Here is a 25,344-nt window from a genome sequence, read left to right as displayed (position 1 = left end):
CTGGCAGTATCTCAACTGGAAAAGAGTTCTAAAATTAATAATAAGACAACCCTTTCAGTTTAATGCCTTGGCTATCACAGATACCTAATGGTGCACTTTGCACAAGTCACACTCAGACACTGGCAGCAGGAGAGGAACAAAGACAGGAATTACAGTAGATTCCTTGCTGCCATGCAAACACAGCCGCTTTAAATGCAGTTACATACCAAGCAGCCAATTTTATTTCACAATACATTCTGTGAGGCTTGATCTCATTCTTTGCTCATGCCAAAAAGTCTTTAGACAATTCAGTGGGAGCAAAGGCTCTTTTTCTGCTCTACGTATACAGCTAAAAAACAGTTGAGGCTTGTCCAGGGACTGCAAGACTGAGGTGACAGGGCAGCACTTCTGCACCCCATTGTTTCCTACTAAGTAGGAAGAAAATAATGAATATCTTAATTTGTTAAATTCCAATTAATTATAATTCAGTTTGGCAAGCCCTAATACAGGAAAATGTCTTTACTTTCCCATCTTGTAAGTGTTCAGAAGAATGTGAGATTATATGATTGATGGAAGCTTCCAAGCTTTTAAGTAGAGGATACTATAACGTTTTCCTTAGATAGATGATTTCCCCAATGTGAAAATGTTGGTTTTAATGAAATGAAATAGCCTTAATTAGTTGTGATGGGAAGTAAACCCTGAGATAAACATTGCATAAATAATTCACATCCTTCCATCTGGGGAACTTCTTCCTGAACTGCAAAGTGTCTCCAATCTGAAATGCAATACACATTATTTTAGCAGCAACTAAAAAAATGCAGACTTCTTCCAATACACTGCATCTGGAGTGGAGAGCATCTGCTGTTCTGGAGTTGAGTGCATATTTTAAGCCATAGTTTTAGGAAGTTTTTTTGATTCTGGACTAGAACATTTTCTCCTAACACATGGTCTTCCACAGAACTGGTCTCTGCTGTAACTTTAACACCTTGATCTATCTATGGAAATTCACATTTCCCATGCTGTCCCAACTGGAATATGTAAAACCTTTTCTTCTTTTTTTCATTTACACCATGCTGTGGCCAAGGCAGCATCTAAAAGACATTGGAGATAAAGCTGTAGCATTCTTCATATTTGATTATGGTGTATGACCCTAATACTCTTGCATCTGCACTTACTGCTTATTCATTTTAAGAGTTGGTCTCCTGCTTCAGGAACAACTTTTCCCATAAAGACTTGCTGCCAAGATCTATTGCTGCCAAAGGCACTCAAGGTGGGCCCCCTTGTTGTAACAGAAAATATGTGATTGCAAATTCTCTGCAGAATTTGTGGCAATTACTACACCCTACCCAAAAAACGCAGGGGACGGGACGGGGACAGACGGATGGGGACGACATGGAAGCAGTGAAATCATGAAAGTCATTTACGCTATTTGATTTGACGCTATAAAATTCACCATGGAGAACATAAGCAACCATAGCTTCTATGTGGTGATCTTCCGGGTGTTCTGCAAATGAAACCTAATAGCACATCACAAATTATTTTGTTCTGATCACATCTCTTATTCAGGACAGCTACTGACTTTCCCTGTGTGCCTGAAGGAAACTTAGACATTTGTGTAAGCCACTAAAAGTAAAGTTTTTCTTTAAAGATATTATCCAGGAAAGATCACAACCTCTGATGAAAATAGTGTTAAATTAAAACATGAATGTATGAAACAAAACCCTCTGAAGTGAAAATATACTATCTATCCATAACTTTAGGGGTTATATATATATTTAAATGAACAATAATATTCTTAAAGAGAGAAACTGCTAGAGACATACTTATTTTTTTCTGCCTATTATACAAAATAAATACGGAAGCATAATGAAAGAATATATTATGCTTGCTTGTGTTCATTGTCACGATTTTTATAGGATCAAATCAAACAGACAATGGAAATGAGTTTTGCAGTTTCACTATGCCTTCTGGTTATCAAGTGATAACTTCCTAGCTGATGACCATTTTTTTTCTCTTTTAATGCAGACTCCAAAATAAACAATTCCAACACACAGAGTGAAACTTTAAAAAATAGATTTTCTTCCCTCTCTGCAAAAGCTACAAGTGATCGCACTTTCAGAACAGGGTAGGATATAATTTTCGTAGAGGATTCAGATTGTTTCCTTTTCATACAGCAAAGCACAAGATACCCTCAGACTGGACTCAAATGGTACAGTTAGTATACTAAGTCTGCCTTTACCTACTCTGAAGTCTGCTACGCTTAAAAGGTTTCTCCAGGCTTGGGTAGCTCTTAAACCTTGAATACGGAGAACTGCTACTAGATGAGTCACAAATCATTTAACAGGATTCTGCTCTGCTTCCAGAAAGTCACAAGCAAAGCTGGCAGTTTTTTATACCTATCAAAGAGCATCAAAAAGGTGCTGAGATTCTCTACCCATGGAAGGACTAAGAAAGGCAACAGGGATTTGACATGCCAGGATTTTTGGTTGCTTGCTCCCATTGAAGCCCATGGAGAAAGGCACCTAAACACCTGAACCTTTCACATGTCACTCCATGTAGTTAGCAAAAGGCAGCCTGAATTAATTAATTCTCTCTATTATTTTCATGCAACATGGGAAAGGAGGAAAGGCAGGAAACGTGATTTCCAAACCACAACAGTGAGTTGGGGTGACTCAGAACAGGTACCAATTAGAAACAGCAAGTTCATGTTTTGAAACTGCCTCAGTTCCATTTGGCAACGTCTGTATTAAAACAGCTTGCTGAGAGAGGATGTGCGCGGAGCTTCTTTTAAGTTTCTTCATTCTCAAAATCTAAATCTTCAACACCCATAGCTGCTCAGCAGTTGTTTTTTTTTTTTAAAAAAAAGCAAGCCTTCCATGCTCAGGAGTCATTTTGCAGAAAAACCTCAAACCAGAGAAAAACAATTGCTTAGAACTTACATTTAATGTTAAGGGCTATTCAGGAAATGCAAAATGTTATTTTTAAATGTTTAACCATATAAACAGTGACTGAGAATGCATTTCTTATTAAGCATTTTTATGGTTACAGCTACTCTGCTGCTGAAAAAGCAACTACTTATAAAAATAAAGCTAATATTTATGGGCACTATAGCTCAGGAAGGGACCTCTTTTATAAGACATTTACTGCAGCAGCCATCGCAGCTGAATCATGTTATAGCACAAAAATGAGTTTTTTTTTTTTTTTTTAAACTCAGGCTAACATTTAACAACTTTAAGTAAATGATAACATATGAAATTAACTTCCAACAGTACTAAAAACCAGAATAGCAAGGACCAAATCTGTGATGCTGATCATCCTCCCGTCGTGTAAGTGCCTGCAGTGGGGCCAAGAAGTAGCAAAAATCGTGACCACCACAAAAGCAGATGATTTACAGAGCTGTGCAGAGACGATTAACAAACTACTGCGCACGGAACACCTCTCCCTGGGTGGCTGCAACCCTGGCAAGTCCAAAACTCCCCTCCTCATTATTCTCCCCCAGTATCAAGCACTGGATACAACACATCTTGTTTCACAACCATCACGAAGTCCACAGGAAACAAAGCTCCACCATCCCTGTTCTCTAGGAGTTATGTCCTGATGCTCTTCTCCTCTCCTTGGTAACTGCCAGCAGCCTCATTTGTGAAAACTTCTGTTCTATAGCACTCATTACAGAAAGACCTCATTACAGAAGTAGGGAGTTACCCTCCCAGACCTAGATGGCACGACCTTTAAAGTACAAGTTCAAGGTCATACTCTAATTCACCCAAAGTCCCCAAGATGATTATTTTACAATGTATGCACTAATCAAAGCCATGCTTTAGGATTTGGCAGACAAGCTGTTCTGTCTATCAGAATAACTCACAGATGGTATGTATGTGACACAACATATTCATCATGTTATATTCTTAGTATATGCAATTTTCCCCCTTGCTAAATTTTCCAGCGTTCAGCACGGGCCCTAAGAAACTGCTGGTGCCTTGGTAGAGATACTCTTCCAGCCTTGTTGTTTTTAAATTAACTGAATAAAGAAAGACTCTAAAGGTTGAAGAAACTCATTCTCCTGTGTAATTGTAAAACATATTGAATTTGATTTTTTACCTTAGGTACTATTTTTTAACTTCTATTTTGTAGCTCATGTTTGTTTTCTGCTCTTCAGTTCACATATTGTACTTTCTTTTTACTTGATGTGTGCCATATTGTTTTAGCTTTTGCTCTTACTTCTGCTTATTTATGATCCTTTTTTGACCAAATTCTCAGTAAGATTTGCTTTAGGGGCATTTTTTTATCTTTTTTTCCAGGTAGTTGCATGCATAAGTGAACCATTAAAATTGAATCAGTTCAGTGAATCAAACTGAATGACAACAAACGAAAATGAGCAGAAACATGCCTAAAGCAACAAGCAGATTACTTATTTTACTTATTTGTAATGTTGCTTTCCTTTTTTCCTCTCCTCTGGTTCTTCTGATGAAATACAGAACCACATATTTTTTTAAATACTGGGATGAGTTTTCAATCCTGAATGCCATATAGATTTTATAAAGGAAAATGCACAAAGGAAAGATGCACCCACACAAGGTTAGGTTTCAGATACTGGCCCAGCAGCCTATTTTAAAGCTCATCATCTGGAGGAGTTAACCAGCAAGCATGGGCAAGAGTTTATGAAAATAAACTTCTCGCTCCCTATTTCTCTTGCTCCTATTACATCTGTCTGCCATTTACTCCCACTTTGCTTGTGTTTTAGAGCCTCAAGAACAAAAGTCACCTCTACCGCTGATCTTTGTTTTGTACAGTGTGCTGGCTTGGATTAGTCTTTGTTAAATGAGGACAAGAGTTGAGAGAAAAATAGCTGAAAATTAGGTTTCCTGCCTTGTAAAGAGCAAACTAACAGCCAGCAAACAACTTACCACACTTTCTGTTACGGAATGATAAATGTCACTGCTATGGTCAGAATTTTTCAGTGGTTTTCAGTGCTTTAGCTTTTATGCTGAAAGCCAAAACATTAACAAAGCAATTGAAGTAGTAGGCATTTAAGTCCATGAATGTCAGTAGCAAGGTTTCACGTATGTCACTTTGCAGTAATAAAAGACTTCATATATAGTGCTAGGACTGGATGTTACTATTTTTATTTTTTATATGAGGAACTACAGACAGGAATGCAAGCAAATGGAGGAGAAAAATGAAGGCAATTCCAATTAATCATTTCCCCTAGTGACATTTTAATGCATTATTGTTACAATTACTCTAAAATGTCCTCAAAGGATCATCACACCAGCTTTTTCAGACTTCATTTTTCACCGAGTGAAATTTTAACAAGCAACTTCTGTGTAAAGTTTTGATCTCCGAAGGGGCAATACCTGTTCATCCCTCTCCCTTTGTGGGAAACAGGGCTACTACATGCACTGAAGTATCAGGTGTGTTATGTTACAAGGGCCACTATTCATTTCCTTGTATTTTCACTGGCTTGAGCTTTTCCCTGCTTTGGTTTCTTTCTTATTCACTCCCCAATGAACTCCTTAAAATCTGCATTTTCAGAAACCAGCTTTAAATACGGCAAGACAAAATGTATTAGCCAGGCTGTGGGGAGATGGAGGAGAGGTTGTGTGGTTTTTTTAAGCTATAAAGTTACTTTAATATTTTTTCCATTTTACAACATATGAATAAAATAACCTCTTCTGTCTCAGCATAATTAGTTCCCCAGTCCTGGCATGCCTAAAAGCCTCGTGTTGTTTGGGGTGCTGTTTGCCAGGAAACACTTAATATTCTCATCTATCGCATGAATCAATAAAACGCAACCCTGTTTTTCACAAGGTGGCAGTGTATTAGGAAGAGTCATATGCGCTGAGTTAATTTAAAAGTAATAGACTGAAATTGTCCACATTACTTTTATTGAATTGACAGAGCAGGTCCAGTGCTGCTAAGAAATTAATCCCATTTCATGGAATCACAGAGAAAGGCTGTAAAAGTTACTGGTTTATCTTAAAAAATAATAATAAAAAAATTAAACTCAAGCTCTGATTTTTACTTCCAGAATATGGGGATTTTTTAAAGACATTGCTCAGGAAATGAACAGGAGAATTAGAGCTATGCCAAATCAACCATATAGCCATTGGGTTAAATTCATGTTCATCAGAAAAAAAAAGTCACCCTCCTGATTACCAAAAAGTCGAAGCCTGAAAATTAGTTTCAGGCACCATCAACATGTGTGAAAGCAAGGAGTTAAGTTCCCATAAATTCCCTTAATCCTCAGTGGAAGGAGAGGACCCCTTCATAGGGCAAATGATCCCAAGGGCTCAGTGACCCTTGGGAAGGTGCAAGTCCCGAAGTTAGGGACCTTGGTTTGGTTCACCTACCTGAGCTTGTCCTAAGAGGACAAAAAACCAGCAACAAACTCTCCCCCAAATCGAAAACAGGCAGGATGCTCAGTGTTATATCATGCTGGGGGCCTTCTGCCTGCAACGATAACTCAGTCCCCTGCCCCAGCTCTGTTTTGGTTTAACACTTTTGTACTTTTAACATGTTTCAATGTTTTGTCCTGAACAGATTTTTAAAGCGCAGGAGACACAGGAGGCACAGTGCCAGAGAGGAGTGTGGTGAGCACTGCAGGACAGAAGCATTATCAGGATCTGTGTCAGCAAAGCAGATTTCACCTTTGATAATACATGTTTTATCATTACTGGACCCTAGGTAGGAGACTACCATGCAGGAAGCCTTCACTGCAGCATATGGTGACACACTCATTATAGCTGCATCCCCACACCATGCCCTGAAACTTTGACCCTTGTTTTCTTAAAAGTTTAGTCCTCAAATTGATAAATTTCCTCAGACGTGAAATTAAAATCTTCAGCACCAAAAATATATTTGCATCCAAGGATACATGTCATTTCTCATATCCTGCTATTTAAATCATTTGACTTTGAGTGAGATATGGGAGAAATTTAAGTTTCAGTACATTTTAGTCTCCATCATGTCAAATTTACAACCCTGGAGTAAATCACACTGCCAAGACAAATGTCTTCACTTAAATCAGATTTGTTGCTTCCTTCCATACTTCAGAACATTAATAAAATTGGAGTTCTAGTTCATAATAATAGTTTCATCCTCACTGTGCCAGGAAAACCACAAGAAGTTCACTGGAACCTTAATTCACCCTCCACATACTCACTTCTCTAGGTTAAGCAATTATAGACCCTGATTTTTATTAGCTATGTGAACGTGCATGCATCTGACTCAAATTCTTACAAGTGTATCAGCATGCACACAGTCAGTCCAGATATACTAAGATTTGCTTTAAATGTCTCTAAATGCTGTTCTTATCTTTAGACTTTCTGAAGATTGGAGGCATTAAAAACAACAAAACAGCTTTCTGGGAAAGGGGCAAAGGCACTTGAAAGCAAGGAAAATGGCAGGAATGTTTACAGTGTGCTGGAATTACTTGAAATTTCTCCCCTAGGTAAAAGAAATTTCTAACAATTGTTTTTCCCTGTCATCTTTCTAACACCTCTTACATCTGCACTCTCAAGAGAATCAAGTCCCTCTTCCATTTCTGGATCTGATGCACAATTATAGGAGCTGCTACTGAGGAAGATTACAGATCCAGTCCCTTCCAGTAAATGCAAAGGAGATGATCATTTTATGTTTCCCCATTCCAGCACCACCCTCAGACTCAAGTCAGAGGCCAAGGCACGTTGCTTTAGTCTTTATGGAAGATTAAAAAGCAGACCCCCGCCAAGGCACACAGCAATGAGACAGGGGTGGCAGCGAGCGTATAAACTGCACTCGTGCAACAGAAGTTCACAGAGCAGAAATCTCAGCGCATAAAAAGAAGGGACATCACTTGAAGGTTTTTTTTGACCCACCACTTACCTAATCATTATTATTAAACCTAAAGACTACCATAGATGGGGTGGGTGACACAAACCTGGATTTCTAGCACAGAAGAAGGAACATGAATGCATCTGTCTAATTGCCACCCGTCGAAAACCCTTTTGACACATGTAGCTCTGGCGTTACATATGGCTTGTCAAGAGCCCTCCGTAATGGGAGGCACATGTCAGTGGAATGTTGCTGGGAGCTCTGTGTGATTCAGAACGCTTACTGCAGCATTATTACAGTAATCTTTCAGCATGCTTTTACTCCCCAACCTCTCCCCATTTTAACAAAACAATCCTAAGCCTGTATTAACAACAGGGTTTAATGAAAACCATACATTTCATGATGAGTGTTTGGTCATGCATGGGAGATTTGTTTGGAATCAGGATCACTTCTCTCTAGGAATATGACAAGAGATTAAATCATTAAAAATGTATAGTCTGTAATTAGTTTATCATTGCCAGAATTGCAGGAATATTTTCCAACATAAAACTGATGCCACCAGCAAGAGATCATTTTGAAAGATCAATGTTGCTGAGATATCAGAAACCAAAGTAATTAGGAGACAGCATGCACGCTGTTCTCCTCTGGACTTTTTTTTACATACACAGAAGTGCACACATACACACACACATATAGAAAAGATATAACCCCTCCTTATAAATCCAACAAGTGATTGGGCAGATTCTGTGAGCCACAGAAACAGTACTAGTGATTGTCTTAACTGACATGGTGATGTGAGATTATTCTGAAGCACCACCATCTTCTGAGCTTTGAGGATTTGTACTAACTGCATATTTCTGGAGAAAGCAGCACAAAGCACCACAAACAGGATCTTGGTATTAGTTAATTATGGCACTGCAATATTGTCACCGGAGGCATTTTAGAAATAAACTGCGGTACAGTGATGCTGTTTGTATTGCAATAGTTAAGGTGGTTTTAGACCATAAATTATAAACCTCATTTTTCAGAGTTTATGACAGGGCTATAAAAAAGGAACCAGCCCTAGCCAGTTTTCTTTTATGACATTAAAAAATTAGCTATTTGAAAGCTATGCATTTATGCATGAGTTCAATGGTTTCAAATGATTTTTCGCCTCCCACACTCTCCTGTTTTCAGTATGTACAAAGCCATGGTCACATTTGATGGCCATTCTCCTCTTCCTCCATACTGTGCCCCATCACCTCAAACGTGTTACCGCTTAAAATCAGAATATTTTGTTTTTCAGTGGGAATTAGCAATGTCATGTGAGTCAGCATACCTGGACAACTCTCTGTAAGTATTTAGTAAAGAAATATTAAAGCTGTCATTTTCAATATGAGGTTCACAGACCCCTGGGGGACTAATTTAAAGGGGTCTGGAGAAGATAATTAAGAAAAGTCAGTCTACTGTCAGTAGGCTTAAACTCACTTCAGCAGGAAAATGTTTAGGAGACTCACAAATAAAAAAAAAGTTCAAACCTGCACTGAAATACTAGATTATTTTTTCCAAGGAGAATATGAATTTAAAGCAGCATAGAGGGTTGATGTCAGCTTCCAGTATAGAGAGTTTTATTCAAAAGCAGATGTCAGCCTTATAGGCTCAGAGCTTATATGCAGCAGTCACAGCAGCACATGCCAGGAGCCTTCAAATGCCAGCTCCGTCTCTGAAAGGACTGGTGAATTTGCACCATACCCACTCCTCCACTGCCAAGGTCACCATTTCCTCAAGCTGTCACAGAGCACCCCACCTCCTGCTTATATATACAATCGAGCGGAGGTAAACATGTCAGCTTAACTCCCTTTTGAATTGAAATAGAGTTACTTTCTGGATCTCAGTTTCTTTGGAGTTGCATATCAGAGGAAGAAAACTTCCTCCACTTCTAATAAAAAAAACAGATTCTGTCCTCATCTCATCTCACCCATCCTTTGTCCCTTTGGACTGTGGTGGGACAGGCTGCCTGGGAGAGATCTTTCTCTTTTTAGATACTTCTTTGCACAAGAGCACTAGGCTATGAACACAAATGCATACCAAAGGGGGACACAGTGCCAGAAGTTGAGATCAAGCTCTTTCTGGACTAACAGTTGTGGTGATGCTTGTGGGCTTGACTTTCAGGAACTGAGGAAGCCACCATGTATTGATCTGAAAGTATTCAGAGCCACGTGCCAAATCACTTTGCAAATGGGACACAGGATCCTAAGTCACTTACACACTTTAAGTTTTTCCCACTGCTCATTAGTATTACCAAAGAGCTCTATGATATTCAATTGGAAAGTTATACAAATGCAAAATGTTTTATGATAATCATGCAAGTCTTTTAGCATACAGTTTGGTTTTATACGTGCTTTTCATGCTCATACAGTGTTAAACAGCTCCAGGCAGCAATTAGTTTGTTAAAGATAAAACAGTAGGTAACAGTAAAAATATAATCATTTTTCCTCACCCAAAAGCTGATCACTAAAGAAAACCAGTTCAGCTAACAAGCTTGGGAACCTTTTCTGCTGAACTGGGATGAAATGCCATAGTTTTCCTTCCTTGCAATTACACTTCCACAGCTAAGAGCTCTTTCAATCATGGCCTAACCCCAGCTACCGTTATCTACTCACACCCAGGGGTGCAACCGTTGAGCCTGGTCAGCCTTTCACCCCCATTGGCTCAATGCAGTTTCTTAGTGTGGTGGTAAATCACTGCCCAAACAGTGTCGGCGTAAGTAAATGTTGTATCTTCACCTTGCAGCACTAAGCAACCATGCTCAATTGTCTTACTTGCCCCTCTGTCAGTGGAGACCCTGAAGACCCCCACGGGGTTCCTCTTAGGGCTACACGCTTCAGAATTTGGCATACGCAGCGGTGCCAGCCTTGGTGGGCACAGTGCTGCCCTCCTCTCCTGCATGCCAGCCTCCTGCATTCAGCAGAGCTCTGTAAGAAAAGGTGCTTGGTAGATATTGGAGAATCGGCTCGCTTTCAGAAGCTGCATCTCTGCTCCTGCTCCCTCAGCTGGTCACCTGCGATAATAATGCCCAAGTTCATATGGCTATTTCTAACGGGAACATCTGAATCCATTAGTCAACTTGTGGAAACATTTGCAGTTTTTAAAAAAAAACCAAAATACACTCAGCAAGAAAATCCTCCTCCCTGTTGTGGCAAATGCATGACTCCCATTAACCCCAATGAGAGTCACACATGCTTTGAGAAGGGTGAACCCCTGCGTGTTTGGCTATAGCAATATCCTAGTGCCGTACAGAAACACAAAACTATAGAAACAGTAAAACTTACCACTGAATACATCACCAAGACTTTCTAGGTACACAAACATCCTTAATTCATATACAATATATATGTATGCATATATAAATGAGAGACAATGTAGAGCAAAATCACTTATCAGATATTAGTCACAACTTCTTGAAAGGGATATGATATTTCTGTTTGAACCGCATGCTAAGTACTTTAAATTGAGATACCGAAACCTCTTCAACATCATTAACCTGGATTGAAAATAATCAATAAATAATCATTTTGCGTGTAAGTATGAAAGGCAAATGTCTGATACATTAATTGTGAAACCCCTTTCTGTACTAATGGTTGCCATAACCTAAGAGATCGATTCCATTATGGATATTTACACAGTGACCTATTAGGAATACACGGAAGTATCATTTTTTACATTGATTATCCATCCTTAAAACAGATAGTAATGTATACTTAAATGCATGGATTGCAAAAATCATTTTTAACCTTTATTATGTACTCTTTGTTGAAAAGGAAATCGTTTGAGCATCATGGTATGAAGGACACAATTTCAATTTATGTCTTAAGAAGAGAGGACAATTATGAATGCACATAAGAAAAAAAAAATAAATCTCTTATTTGTAATAGTTGGGCGAGTTACCTAGAACGCAAACGTTTCTAATCTGAACCCAAGCAAACATTACAGACATTGCTGGGGAACCAGAAAATAAATACATATTAAACTTTTACAAATTGTATCGCCTTTCAGAAATGTCTGAAGCAAAATCCCCCTTCTGAATAACTCCACATAAACCAGCATAATAAGTATGCGTGATGCTGGAGGCAGTGCGTTTTAATTTGACAGACTTGCCTTGCGTCAAGTTTCCACAGTAAATAGCAGGGCTACTGGAGAGGTAGCTGCAAATCCAACCAGGAGCCGCACAAACGGCCCAGAGGTTACACAGGAACGGCCCAGAGGTTACACAGGAACGGCCCAGAGGTTACACAGGAACGGCCCAGAAGTTACACAGGAACGCACCTGAGGGAAATCCCCTCCCGCCACAGCGGCCTGCCAGCCCAGGCCGCGGCGCCTGCCCGCCTTTCCCGCCCTCGCTGCCTCAGGGCTTGGGCTGCAGCGCCGGTCCTCTGGGCCGCCGGGGAAAGGAAAAACCTCTGCTCCGGGCTCTAAGGGGAGGGAAAGTCCACGGGTTACAGGACCAGCTGGGAAAGAGCAGCTGGAAACCGGAGCAAGGCAGTTATAAAAGGCTCCTAGTGAGTCAAAAGCTGCCGACGCTCTCCACCTGGAGAGGGCAACAGTGACAAAATACTATAGCCCCATCGAGGGGAGATAAACATTAGAGACCCGATGATGACGATCACCACTCTCTGGGCATACCTGGAAAAAATTGAGAGAGTTTAACCTGGGACAGCAGCTCCTTTGTAAAAGTGAAGTCTGGTCGTCTTCAGGTTAGTTTTACAGCCGAAGAGGAGAAACGGCTTCTTTTATTTGGCAGTAAGTCTGTGTGGAGCTCTCGCCAGGAAAGGAGAAGGAAAAATAAACTAAAGCCTCCTAGTACATTTAAAACAAGCTGCCACTAGGTTAACCAAGCCCCAAAGAAGGCACGTAGTACGTGCTCTTAGCAAATTCACTTACTGATTATCAAATCAATTTAGCTATTCACTGAAGTGCCCGTCATCCCTCAAGGCCGTCGCCACACCTGTCAACAAAAACCAGGTGCCGACTCCTCTCTTAAGGACATAACATGTGTCAAATTGAAGGTCCTATTCAAATCACAGCTTCCTGCCAGTTCTGATCTCCTCTTCCATCTTTCACGCCATAATCCGCTTAAAACGAACAAAACCCACCAGTTTTGAAAGTGCTGAACTTTCCACCCACCGGCGAGGCTGGCGGTGGCACGGTGGGGATGGCACTGGCCCCTCAGGCTGCCGCAGTACAGCACCCATCAACACCAAGAGACGAAGGTACAAATAATTCCTCCCGGGTGCTCAGAGGGCAGCCGCTGATCTTTCCGGTCTTTATCAGAAATAGGATTTCTTTGTTGGTGGTGGTGTTAGATAAATAGGTCTTTTTCAACATGAGCTTCTCCCTTGCTAGAGACAGAACATATACGTGGTGCAATCGTGGAAACAATACTGCCCTGCTGTATGTCTCCTGTCCTTCACAGCAGCACTCATTAAAAATAAAATTTCCAGTCCCTTTTAAATTCTTTCAAAACGCATGCATTTGGGGGAATCTGGTGAGTCTATACAGAGGAAACAGATCTGAATCTCTCACCATACTTACATACAGGGCACTTATCTGCATGAACGTTATTTCAAGCATGCACACGCTATTTCTGTGTCCTGGGGCGAGCATCACGATCCCACAAATAATTCCCCAAAATGTGAAGAGATGTGGACCAGCAAGATACATTAACAGAAAGAAACAGCATTAGGTTTAACCCAGCGACATTTTGGCATTATTAGCAGTGTGAGAGCCTCGGCAGAATCTCAGTCTACAAAAGCAAAATCTCAGCTGTGCCCAGCTCCCCCTCCTCTCCTCGCCATGAGGTCTGCAGAGCCAGCACCACAGAAGCTTTACATTTGAAATACCTCTTGCCATTGTACCCACAAAACACCCTGCCATTGTAAGCACTCCAAACTCTCAAACCTGTTCTGTATGAGGCCCCATTTTAATCTTTTGAGCATCCTTTCTTTTTAAAGCATAAGCAGATTAATCTCACTGAGCATCCTTCAGCAATCACGGTAGATGCATTAAAATACAGTAAATGAAGAACGGCTGATAACACTGCAATGAATGCATTATCTCAAATCCCAGATTGCTATAACTTTACAGAAGTAAAGAAATGAACCTAAGAACAGACTTTAAATACTGTTTCAAGGATAAAGTATCGATGTATTGATCTTATGAGTGCTATTATCAGATGGCTATCTCTGGGTGTCAGGTGAATCCATTCACTGCTAGAAAGACATGCCAGGTTGTCAAGGCCTGAAAATTATCCTTGCTAATTATTTCTCTCCTACTGCCCTTTTCCAGTTCCAAATTCTGATTGCTGCCAATTATTCCTTGCAGAGTTACCAAAATGTTTTCCACTTCTATCTTACTTGATCATGATGGAAAAACATCTGAACTAACTCTGCTATTAATGCAGCAATATTATGTCAGAGATCACATGTGGATGTTTTGCTACCTCAAGTGTTAAGCAGGCCAAAATGGTTTCCTAGGAAGCTTTCTTTGAAATGAGAGCTTACTTTTCTTCTACAGAAAACATTAATTTCCTCTTACATGGTCTCACCTTCAGAGTCCTCAGAGCTGAACCCCGCACTTGAGCTTTCATGAGTTTCATATATATTTCATATTTCCTTTCTTTAAAATGGACCAACACAACAGCTGTTTGAGCTGCAAGCATCCAGAAATTGCTGTTTTCAGTTTCGTGAAAGACAAACTTGTAAGATTGTAATCCTGTACCCTGGAAATGCAGCAACTCCCTTCCAGGCTATGCCTGGGAAGGGGGCACGCAGCTCAGCATGCACATCCCCTATACTACAAAGGGAATAGGAACAGGAACATTTTATCAGAGACAACATAAGGAATACCCATTTTTAGTTTTGACCAAGTTGGGTCTTGGTCTTGCTACTACTAAACTATCTGATAAATCACCATATGGTTCAGTAGGAGGGCTAACAGGCCTTTCATAAATGGTATGCCAGCAACAACAGCATGAAGCTTTCAGCATTACTTAGTAAACAGCATGTGGTTTAAGATCAGTGACTGATATGATTGAAGGTATCTACTTTGGGTATTTCCTGGAGGCAAAGGCCTCTAAAATTTTTCCTACTTAAATGGGGAGCAAGGGGAATATTAGATGAGGTTGAGGAGAAAGGCACAACTATGGATGGGAGGACGGGTGACTCTATTTATGTTCAGGAAATAATGGGTTTTACTTTTACTCTCTTGAAATTTCATCTTTTGAATGCAGCTCATTAAGTGAGCGCTCACATTCCTGCCTCCCAAACAGAATGAGACCTCTCAAGCAAAGAATTTCAAATGAATCTTTTTTAAAACCTTCCCGTTATCTCCAATCTCCTATTTTGAACTGAATGTAATGACATTTCTTTTTCTTAAGGGATATTATGGTCCTGCCTGGTATGTGCCTCCACAAGATTAAATGTGTCACTCAACTCTCAGCAAGCCACCTTCTCCTCAAGGCTGCCCTAAGAGGATCCAGACCTCAGAGAAAGGAGAACAGAATTTCCTGCCTAACCAAAGGTGATGAGAAACTAAAGAAAAAAGGTATCCCCTTCTTTTCACATGAATTTTGTAATTTTGGCTACTCATCTGTGGGTAGTTTTGCATTCTAAAAAGTTAAATCTGCTACTCTTTGAAAACCCTTGAGCGCTGCATGCAGGCATTGAGCACTGAATTTGTTATCTGAGTTGTAGGCACCACCACCCTGAAGGAATGGAAGGCCTTGATGTAGGAATAAAAATCAACTAAAATCACCCTTACAGGAATCTGGTTAAGGTAAAGAGCAAAAACACAAGCGGTGTTGCAGGCACGAACTTCAAAACACAGCATGTAGTTAAACGCTCTATAAAGACAAAAACGACAAAATTCAAGAAATGTAATCCATCCCTGGCATGATCAAATCCCGAAGATCTCTCTTCCTTCCATAACAAATGTGTGACAGATCTTGTGCTAACGCATGTTTTTAATTCTCAAGTTACATTCACCACCTGGGGCGAGCAAGGTTGCCTCTCCATTCTTTATTTGGTGTCTGAGAGTCTGTTCAAAAATCAGATTTGCCCCCAGTCCCAGAGAAGAATGATTCATCCTTAACTTATTAGGGAGACACTTTCAATCTTCTTTTCCTAGACAATTAACAGTCCCCTCTGGAGAAACTAATGCTCTTTTGGAAGACCAGGTGCCATTTTCTGTGCTTGAATAAACTATTAACAAACTGTTACCCCACTGCAGGGGGAAAAGCTCTTTCCCACCTGGTAATGCTATTTCTAATGCTGGTATGAAGCCAAAATTTGTATTTCTTACATGCGTGTAGATCAGGAGCTATGTTTTATAAAAAACCCCCTCCTGCATGGTCAATGGACAACGATACCCAAGCCCTCTTTGAGGGATACAATAACAAAGGCTTTCCTGCCCAGGCAGTGAGTGCGCTGGAGGCAGCTGCAGGCAGGAAGCAGAAGGGGCTGCGATTTCCTGGAAATATGAGCCCGCTTTGCCTGCTTTCTGAAGCCAGAGAATAAAGGAAAGCCCCCCTCTGAGGACAGCCAACCTAGATGGGATGGTGATAGAAAAGGATATTATTAGCCTTTTGAGGCATGTGCTGAAAAGCCCAACTAATTAGAGAATACAGAATTTTGCTTATTAAGCTGGGTAGAAAAATAGGGAGGAGGACACATGTATTCAGGGATACGACTATTTTCCCCAAATTGTTTTTTATTTACAGAAAGAGGAGTGCTACGTGTCTCAAAGCATGAGCAAACACATACCTTTTTTTCTCATTTTCAACCACTTGATTGTTATTTCATTTCTACCAGACAGTAAACTCTTGCTGTGTTTTAGATCCTTTTTCAACTTTAGTTAACCTTCCCATCCTGTCTGGAAATACAGTGCCTGTGAACTGGGGAAATAACAGGGACTACACTCATACTGCTGCCTGATCTCTTACATCATGTGAAGCTTTATCATAGAAAAAACAAAGCAATTCATTCCTGCAAAGCCTGCGGTTATAGCAGCAGCAGCAGCACTGCTGTATCCCAGAGCAGGAATTCCACCGGGGCAGGCGCTGCATAAACCCAGCAAAGAGACGCTCTTTGTCCCAAAAAGCTTTTAAACTCGGTATAAAAGACAGCAGAGGGATTCAGGTGGGAGGGCAACAATGTAAATATGATAGTACTGATCAGAACAGTCCGCAGTGAATGCGTTTCACAGCCTGTCTCCTCCTAGAATTAAAAAGCCTTTCGGTGACCTGCATTATAAAACCAATTTTAGTGAAAACCTTTTTGGACACACGAATAACCAGACAGCAAGATGCATCTTCCTTTCTGGTTTACACAAGCTTTTGGTCATCATCCCTTATAAAACAGTTCTTTAACCTGTGATAAAACAGGAAAAAAAAAAGTAAAACCTGAATAAATGTACTGAGTTTTCTAACTGTGAAAAACATGGCCGACGTAATTTATTCTCTTGGCATGAAATTACAGCAACTGTTTAGAATCCTTCAGGAAAAAAGAAAAACAAACCAAAAAAACAAAAATGCAATCAGTAAAGCACCAGTATAATAGACAATTTAAATAATTTCCTGCTTGCTGCTTTAAATCATGATTAACATTGGTGAAATCTATTCCCACTGTTTGGGACCCAGTGAAATGACTTCCATGGGAAATACTGGGCAACAAGCTACCAAGAAGCCCATTAACCACATTAAGGTTTTGTTTTGATTTTTTGTGTGCCAAGGAAACATTATCACTTCTTAACACATTTGTGCAACGTTTCTTTATTTTTTTGCCAAATGTTATCTGTCTTTGTTATTTCCAGAGGGCCTGCTGGAATAACTACGAAGGGTCATACATCTCCAGGGAAAGACGTCCCAAAGCCCCAGGACTGTTATACTTGCCTGACGGGAAGAGGCAGTGCTGAGCCCTTATCAAACTTCATGTGTTTTTAACCAATGTCCCAGGACCCTTGTGCACACCCAACCTGCGCACTTGGTGCACGTGTACACACGCTCAGAGCCCGCAGCCCAGGGACACTTGACTGACCTGCAGCTCACCTCTCTTCACCTCACGCACTTCATGGCTGTGCGTTTGGCTCTGAAAAAAATTGCCTTCCTGTGTCTAAGCTCCCAAACTTAAAAAGCTATGAGCGATTTTGGAAAACTTGGCTTCCTGTTTAAGACTGAGGTGGCCATGTCCACTGAGAGCAATGAAATAGCCCTCTAATAGCTGCAGGAGAAATTTCTTTTCACAGCATTACTGAAGCCCCCGTACCTAGCCATACTAAATGAAGCGGTGCTTCTGTCCAAGATGTACTTGCTTGCAGGGATACTAAGGTTCAGTTGACTCCTCGCCTCACCTCCAACCTGGGTTAGAAAGCCTCCACACCCAGCCTCCCTACCTGCGCTCACCTCTCACCGTCACTGCTGGGGGAAGGAGGCTGACATGGATATGTCAGAGAAGAGCTCCCGCTAAACGCCCCTTTGAGTCTATCAAAGTCCTAGCTTGTTCCTTACAGCTAGGGCCAAATGAAGTTACCTTCTCATAAGGAAACACTTTACTTTGCAGAAGCCTGCCAGATACTCTAACATGGTAGCTACCTAACATGGTGAAGCAGCAGAAATAGCTATCACCTGCTGTCCTCTTCCTTCTCCTCCCATAATCAAGTAACCATTCTAGAAGAACAGAATTTAGCAAGCTCCCATACTTTTTCCCCCTTTTCTTGCCACATTGAGTGCCCAGAGTGAATACCAGTAAATCCAGTGGCCTAAGTACCCAGTAAGCTCAGCACGTAAGCTTACCTTTACAGCTGGGGAGAGACAGTCACATTTTTCTAACTCAGACAATCCCACATTTCAAGTAACAATCCTATTGAATCTGCTACCTTTCATTAAAGTAGCTCTTATAACTCTGTCAAATTCTCCAACCTTTGTATTGATTTTTTTCTCCTATTCAAAATAACTCTCCTTTACAACAAGAGCTGGCTGTCAGCCTCTTATCTCTTATTTTCACCCCATCTGATCCTCCTTTTCCTTGTCAGTCTTTCCAGATTCCAATTAATCATGTACAAAATAAGGGATTTATGTTAAGAGGAATGTACAACTCTTAGCTCATCATTAACATACCGTAATTGCAGTGTAGTGCTACTGCCTCCGACCTTTTCAACATGACAGTGGAAATCCTTCGGGGAAAGCAGGACATTCCCAGCCAACATGAAAAGAGTTATATCTGGTTCGTGTTACTGGATAGTTATTTCAAAATAAAACTCTGGATGCGTTGTAACATTTGCAACTCACTCTAGATATTACTGGGGCCTGGCAGGCAGCAAGAAGATGCTGCCATAAAACCAAACTGCTGTTACATCCCTAAATTTTGTCTGGGTCTCTACAAGAACAGTCCCAAGATACACTAACCCCTCCACTAAACATATTTTAATTTCAGACCATACTCTCGTGTTTCTTCTTAATTATCATGGGGCATTCACAGAAAAGATCAGCCAGATGGAGACTAAATATTTCACTACTACAAGATGAAGCATTCTGCACTAAAATGGAACCTTGACTGCAATAAAGTCATTAATTAAAGTCTCAACTGATTCTCCTGTCAGTATATGGGAGGCACTAAAGACAACTGTGAGGAAACAGTGTATCAGCTACACTAAGGAAAATAAAACGGTAAACCAGAGAGTTGTAAGATGATGTTTAACTTGCACTGCTCACGGTGTTTACAGTGCAACATGATGGAAACTCAGCCATGTGCTCAAAATATCCATCCATTTTATGTTTTAAAATTATGACACACCGATATCCTGATGATGAGGAAATGTGAACAAGTTTTAAAAGCAGTGAAGAGCAAAGAGGACTAAAGTCTGGAGACTCCTGGAGTAAAATCTTACTTCACTGGAGATAAGACAGAGCAGCAGTTTTGGCTTTTTAGCATCTTGTATTTTTAGAGTATTTTATGGCTATCTGGACCCCTGCAGACTGTGGGGAAAGGGGAGACAGAAGACTGTAAGAAAACAGACCAAAAAAACCCATGCTAAGAATCAGTTTGGGAAAAAAAAAAAAAAAAAGGAAAAAAAATAATTAAATGTGAAAATCCCCAAGCCATCTCCTTGTCTGAATGATTAAGCCAGGGGTGCTGTAAGAGATGTAGATAGAATAAGCAGTGCATGCTAAATTCCCTGGACACTCTACAGCACAGACAGCACGAGTATGGAGCCAAATCCTCACTCAAGAGTTTCACCAGCACATCTCCCATCAAAGTCACTAGGAGCTCTAAGTATCACCCTATAAGCATGGATTTGGTCCTTGGAGAGAATATTAAAGTAAAATTACTTCAGACAGTCAAAGTCTCTCACTGTGATATATTCCCAGTGGTCCTCTTTAGGTCCCTCCATCATCTATTGACTTCTGCTTTGTTACATCTTGCCAGATGGAGGCAAGGAAATTTGAAGAGCAACTAGTAAACGAAATAAAAGGAAATAAAACCAACACTGGCTCCCTGTTTCACAATTAGTCTTTACTTGTGCTTGAAGTCAATGCCAGAGGTCTTTGCAAAATTACAATTACCAGATATGCTGGATGCCAGAAATAATGAACCCAGCTACAACACAGAAACACAAGGTGTTAGTTCTCTGCTGTGTATCAAGAAAACATACTGTGATATGTTCATCTTAACATCAGAAAGCATGCACAAATCTAAACAGACTTACAAATGCACCAAGAGTAAAACTAAAGAACAGAGAAAGCTTCAATTCTAACATTAAAAAGTAAATATCCCCTGCCATCCACAGGTGGACAAAAGGCTGGACATATACTGTAGATGACTCCAGGTGTGAATAGGAAGACTTGACATTCAGGATAAAACAAAAAAAACATTAACTAGTCTTAGTTTATTCCCTGTAGTAAATAAAGGGTTTTGTGCACTGAATGCCACACATTTCTTCCACATTAATGACATGATTGTCTTCTGCCTGTGATAATATAAAACATCAGAATTTAAGCGATACAATGAGTAGTAGGATGGCACACAGTGATAAACTTTGGCAAGGAGATCTGAGCATTCAAATTAGAGCAACTAGCTGTAGAACTAGACCATGCTGAAGCTAGTATGTATATTCAAAGGGAAAAGGAAGAAAATCAAAGAAGTAGCAAGAACAAAGACACCATTAGAACCTGGAAAGTCTTCTAAGAAACACACTTAAAGAAGAGCAAGAATTGTTAATGCAAATGATTGTTCTGTAATAATAATTTAGTAAAATTAATCTATCAACATAATGCAAAAACTCGTTAATCGCCACGAAAGGGTATTAGCTCTTCATTTTCTGCTGGAATGGTTTGTGGGGTTTCGTTGGGTTTTGGGGGGGATTTTTTTTTTTTTTTTTAATAGAGAAAAACTCGAGATCTCCAAAACCACGCATGCTGGTACTTGTGGGTATGAAATCATATTGCTATTTCAGAAGCCCAGTTGATGTTCCTATTACCAATTTGGCCTAGACAGTGCAAGTTTGTTCATGTAAGATTAAAGGGATGAGGTCTCTATGGCATATTGCAGTATGGTCCTTGGAATAAGATTCTCATTTACTAAATAAATTACTGTATATTACTGTATAATGGTGTTCATATTATAACTGACAATTAGCGCCATTAAAGAGAAAGCTCATAAACAGCCAAAGCTCACATCAAATTAACACAGCCATGATTAAAATCACTCTTCTGATTTCTGCTCTTCACAGAAATAATCAGCATTTTGCATAAAAATGAGTACGAAGCAGCTCAAAAATCACAGTTACACTGGGACGGGGGTACCGAACTCTGCCAGCACAGCACTGCCACGTCAGCTGTTCGCTTGCCTATGAAATATTAAGTGCCGGGCTTCCCTCCTAGCAGGCAGTCCGCGCGGCATGCCCTGCCCGCCGCAAGCTCTGCGCAGGCAGGGCTGCTAACCGGTGCAGTGACACTGGAGATTAAAGTGCTGCAATTACTCCTCTTGGCTCTAATGAGGGGAACCTGGGTTCTCTCCTGGCCTGAGGGAAGCTCATCTTCTTTAATTTTGTCACTTCACCATTTAAATGGTTTCTAGGGTTTGCATGTTCATTTATATCGTTTTGACTTCAGAAAGAAGAAGAAAAACCTGAATAATTATAGTGGAGAAAAACAATAACAAAATACAAAGGAGTCAGCAATTCATTAAAATTTAGAGAATGCAATGTTAAAAACTTTTCTTAACTTAAAGAAAAAAGGAGAGACCTTTTTCTAAGCTGGCACAGAGCCCACATCCTTATTAGGATTCGTGCTCCACTTGCACAGCAATATGCTAATAGTATCACTTTAATCTTCAGCAGCACAGCGCTGGTTCCTGGCCTCACCCAAATGATGGTGCTAAAATGGCAAGAAGGAGGGAAAAAGAAACTTCAGGCCAATGCTGACCAGGCCTGGTATCAAACTGGAACCTGGCTGTGGATGAAAGTTTGAAGCACGCGGACATCTCCATTCATTAATGCTACTTCAGAGACGGCCAAGCTCATAATTGCTTCATACGGCTCAAGTATCACCAAGGAAAATCTAATCAATAAATAAGAAATCAAGACCACATAATGAAAGAATACCATTACATATGCCATGGTTTGAAAAGGAATCACAATATGCTACATATGCATAAAAATACTGCAAGATAATACGCCTTTGATCCAACATGCCTTTAAAGCAGGAAACAAAAGGATGTTCTCATATATCTTACAAACTAATTTAACATATAAATCACAAAAAAATATGATCCAGATGGGCTTCAATGAAGGAAACCAATTAACGTAGACAGCCTTACCATCTGACACATTAGTTGTAATAATAAAAACCAAACAACATGGTCAAACAATAATGCTTTGTATTATATCTGACATATCTAATTAGTTTCTGCATCCTCTTCAAGAAAAAAAAGACTACCAACAAGCACTTTGTTTCCCAGAGGAAAAAACATCTAAACTTCGTGCGCACAGAGCAGAGTCTATGGATGAAGCTGATCTATCTGCATTCCCTTGGGATGTGCTTTGGAACTAATGGGTTTTGCATAGTCCACATCTGGTTGCACAATTAGACTCCGAAAAGGTTTCCTTTCAGCTGTATCGCTACTGTAACTGCTGCAGCCCTGGAATGCCAGTACCTGCATGCTCCTTAAAAGCTTTACCTACATCCATGGGCTCGGAATAATCACAATGATTTGGGCTTTCCTTTCTGTAGGATAGGAGTTTGGGTTTTCCTTTCCAGAGCCTTCCTAGAAATGCCACTTCTCAAATGAAGTACAGTACTTCTGGCACAGACCTCCCAGCACCAGGCAATTAGGGTTGCATCAGACAGTTGCAAGCTGAACTACAATTAGCATTACAAATTAAAAGCTCCACCATGCATGCATGTACAGTTACTATTTGAGAGGTCTAATCCCAACTGTGAGGACTGGTTTTGCATGTATTGGGAAAAAGGACTCAGTTTCATCACCTTAGACCTACTGGACCCTTCAAAATCCACCCATGAAAATCCTTTTCAGTACATGATTGAAAGCTGAAATTCTTGGGTAGGAAATAGATAGCATCACAACAGGGAAAGCTTTGGTTTGGAAACTGCTTGTCCTTTACAAAATAGTAAAGAAAAGGTTGTGGGAATTCTGCTAATGCCATCGTACCCAGGAAGGCCAGAGAACAGACGTTCCTGTCATTGCAGTCAATACAAGTTACTTGGAAAATTACATTTTCATTATTAGGATTAACACTAAACCTATCTGAAAGAGCAATTTATTTTGCACAGCAGTCATAAACAAGTGACCTAAATTCTGAAAGGCAATCTCCCTTTTTTTTTTTTTTTCAATTTTAAAGCAGAAAAAATTAATATTCCAACCAACCAAAAAGAAAATGAAGACTATTTAAACAAAGGAAAAATTATTTCTTAGGAATTTGCTTTTTTCCAAAGTAAAATAGCTTCCATTCATCAAGCCAGCATCATAAGCATCAAGCTTTGCATCATAAAAAAGCGTTTGTGAAGTGGAAGTACTATTTCTGACACAAACAAGAAGGCCCAGGCTCCTTTACCATCTCCACTCCCTGAAATTTCAATAGAAGAGTTGACTGGCTCTGTAGACTTCCTGAGTGCTCCTTCCACCACGCAGAAATACATTTACAAATACCAGAATTGCCAACTGAGGCAGACAGGGCAGCATGACAACGTTTGGGCCTGTGTTCAGGGGTGGCCCACTGTTAGAAATCACAGCTATACATCATGCCAGAAACTGTTGAAAAAGCTTGTTAAAAAGAAGATAAAAATCTCTGCCTCACAGAACATCCAATGTACAGGTTCAGAATTGGGAGACAAAAAAATGGCTTCCAATTCTTGTGTTATGCGGCAGTTGGAGCAGGGAGGTGAAAATTGGAGGCTTTAGTCATGCACCAGAGTCTATTACAACCTCCCTTTGTGCTTTGGAAGCCCCTTCCCACCTCCTGAAAAACGTGACTTGGCTAAAGCCACATGTGACAAATCATGGCAAGCTGGGGGCTGAATCAAGTTCTTGCAAGACCCAGCTCACAAGACAACCATTTCTGCCCAAACATGAACTTTCCGGGCAAGCGCAACTCCCCGCAAACTGTTCATGTCCACATGCCATGCTCTGAAAGTGCTTATCTGCTTACCGACAGGCAAAGGTAAGTCCAGATAACATCTGTTTTATCTCACCATGGAAGACCTTGAATATAGGGTAAAAAGTATCAACAAACTCTATTGACAGGGAAAGCATTGAGCCGATGGCAGAGCGCCCTAGGACTATCGGCGACAAGCCAAGACCCAACCGCACCCCAGGCTCCGCAGCAGCCCACGGCGCCGGGACCCTCGCTGCCATCTCAAGGCACATCCTCAGGTCAGCTGTAGACAGTCGCGGCGCCCCGTGCTCTGAACACGGCCGCGTTTGCAGGGTGCCGTGCCCGAGCCGATACCTCGCTCCCACTGCGGCGCAGCGCTCTGCTACGAAAGCCGGGCGGCTGTCAGACCGGGGCTGGCTCGGGTCCAGCTGGCTCCTGCACAGGCAGAGCAAACGCACGGCTGTTTGCACAGATCTATGTAGACGTCCCGTTAGTACAAGGCAAGGGACCGCAGCTGAATACAGGTAGAGAGAGGGCCGTACGTGTTCGAGGAAGTTATACTGATGAAAGTCAGCGGTCTCAGCACGACGGCTCCCAAACCGCTGCTATTTGTTTGTAAGCATCAGGGGAAAGAAAAGATTTGGAGGACAATGAGGTCACTTTGTGGATATTCGCAAGGAGATCTTCCCACACATGAAAAGCTTATGGGAGAAACGAGAAAAGTGGCTGTTTGCAAGTTAACCCATGGGACATGAAAGCTGGCAACGCTAGCAAAGCAGAGCTCAGAGCTGACATTGCAAAAGCACATAAGAGATGATAGATAGAGTGCTGCGAGGGCCAGAAGGGCCTTGAAAGTGATATGTTCACTGAAGGAAACATTGCCCTATTTCACAGTCGTCTCAAACTACA

The 25,344-nt window shown here is 40.8% G+C and overlaps 1 protein-coding gene across 2 annotated transcripts in view; it reads right to left on the bottom strand.

Annotated features, from left to right (window-relative positions):
* PTPRG (protein tyrosine phosphatase receptor type G) overlaps nt 1–25,344 on the bottom strand; it is a 412,936-nt gene that overhangs the window by 158,856 nt on the left and 228,736 nt on the right. The window lies entirely within an intron of this gene.

This window comes from Accipiter gentilis, chromosome 23, assembly GCF_929443795.1.
Source record: "Accipiter gentilis chromosome 23, bAccGen1.1, whole genome shotgun sequence".
In the NCBI taxonomy this organism is placed as follows: domain Eukaryota; kingdom Metazoa; phylum Chordata; class Aves; order Accipitriformes; family Accipitridae; genus Astur; species Astur gentilis.
This window is presented reverse-complemented; position numbering and strand designations above follow the sequence as displayed.